The 2,115-nt window shown below is 49.2% G+C and overlaps 1 non-coding gene across 1 annotated transcript; it reads left to right on the forward strand.

Moving 5' to 3' along the window:
• The first annotated feature begins 964 nt into the window (after positions 1–964).
• On the forward strand, positions 965–1,131 carry LOC125996954 (U1 spliceosomal RNA). Its single transcript, XR_007491603.1, has one exon. It is a non-coding gene; the product is annotated as a U1 spliceosomal RNA (small nuclear RNA).
• The last annotated feature ends 984 nt before the right edge of the window (positions 1,132–2,115 follow it).

Raw genomic sequence — 2,115 nt, forward strand, 5'->3', positions numbered from 1 at the left:
GGGTCAGGGTGATAAATATGAAGAGGAAAACAAACAAATAAACAAACAAAAACCCTTGAGGATTAAAACAAAAAGGAAAGGTTAAGCCAGGAAGGCCTGTCAAGGCGACTTTTCCAAGCAGAGGCCCAGCATCTAACCGCCCCAGCAAGAAGGCCAGTCAGTTAAATAACGGTTCAACCGTTGACCCCAGTTGGAAGGGAGACTTCCGGGTCAGCAAAGGAGCTCAGCCAATGGGAACAGGGCGGTTCAGCCAATGAGCAATCACTCTCCCCAGAGGTCTTCCTTTCATCCAATGAACTCCAAGGAGCTTGCTGCCTTGTCCCACCCCCCTTCCTATAAAAGCCTTCCACCTAGTTCCTTTTGACCCTTTTCTCCTCTGCCCTTTGCTAGGCCAGGCCAGGCCTTGTCCTATTCTTTAACGGTTTTCTAGACCCACTTAGCTCCTCCAACGAATTTCTTTTTCACAATACAAATAGGAGAATGCTGTTTGAATGTCTTTTTAGTCTCAGCACTCAGTCGAATGGTATTTCCCATTCCTTATAAGCCATTAGGAATCTCCCCCCACCCAACCACCACCACCCCACACAGATCCCAATTATGATGGATCTCAGGGAAAGATCTGCCCTTTTATCTCTCAGAGCGCTGAAGGTTTCATATGAGTTAGGCTTCCAAGAGTCCCCACAGACCCAGGACCTTGTCTACAGTGGTTCTTTAATTTCAGGTTCATCTGGGGTGACTTATAGAAAAGAGGCTTCATCAGTGAAGGAAACTGGTCTTTGTTCCTCCACGCCTGGGCGTATAGGGGTTTCCTAAGAGTGGTGAAGAGTGATGAAGAGGTCTTATGTTTATAAAATATTAAGAGTTCAGATTGTAGGAGTACCACCTGCCTGACAAAGGAGGGTCCCCGGCTCATTGGAGGGAACGGGGGGGGGGGGCTGATTAGAGATTGAATCAGCCATTAGATATGCTTAGTAAATCAAAGGTACCATGGAGTGATCACGGAGGTGGTTTCCCCAGGGCGAGGCTCACCCATTGCACTTAGGATGTGCTGACCTCTGCGATTTCCCCAAATGTGGGAAACTCGACTGCGTAATTTGTGGTAGTGAGGGACTGGGTTCGCGCTCACCCGTGGGGGGGAGGGAGGTGCCATGGAGGTGATGTCTCAAAATGGAGTCAAAGTAGATGGACAATGGGATTTTGCCAATTAATTGCAATGAGGGAGGGCGCAGGATCCAAGTTCCCTTGTCACCTGGCCTTAAGTACATTTTGGCTGTCAAATCTCAGCAAAAACAAAACAAACAAAAAAACCCCCAAGCACTAAAAACAAACTAACCCCTGGTCCTGGAGTGAATGAAATGCCGATTTGGTCTCTACTGCCTAGAGAATCCCACTGCACAGGAAAGGAGGTCTGCTGTAGGAATGGGGCCCCTTTTCCACCTGTGATCGCAAAGTGTCAGTAGGTACATAGCATTATGTGCTGTCTGGGGTACAGCTGGGGGAGACCAGGCTGGTGTGGGAGTCACTACTGAAGGTAAAATGTCTAATTATGTGGGAGCAAAACTGTGACTATTTCCTAACACTAAATGCTTAGAGTCCAGTCACTTCTGTGTGACTTGTCACCCAAGGGACTTCCCGGGGTGCGGGAGGGGAAGGTCATGTGCTTCCCATCATCAAGAAGGTTAGGAGTAAAGCACAAAAAGACAAAGTAGGGGGTGCTTTGGGGGCACCATAGATGGGGAGGCTGGACTCTGCTTCTGACTTAAATGAGACAAAAGTGGGTACATAGAAAAAGTCTTTTGTCCCCCCCCACACACACATTTTGAGAAAAACCTTGTCAGATCTTCCTTTCAAAGCTGGGTACCAATGACAACACAAAAGGCCAAAGGGCAGGAGGCCATGGTGGAGGAGACAGATCCCTCCCCTTCCCAGCCTCCACCATGGTGGCCTCCCCCACAGCTGCCCACAAACCCTCCCTGCCAATCTTCCCCTTCTCACACACAAGCGACTAAAAATGGGCTAGGGTTCTCAAAACCACCCCAAGGTGGGAGTGTAGGTAGCAATGGGCTCAGTTCTTGAGGGGAGAGGGGGGCTCTCTAGTGAGAAGATCGATGCACC

The sequence above is a fragment of the Suncus etruscus genome, chromosome 18 (genome assembly GCF_024139225.1).
Source record: "Suncus etruscus isolate mSunEtr1 chromosome 18, mSunEtr1.pri.cur, whole genome shotgun sequence".
Classification (NCBI taxonomy): Eukaryota; Metazoa; Chordata; class Mammalia; order Eulipotyphla; family Soricidae; genus Suncus; species Suncus etruscus.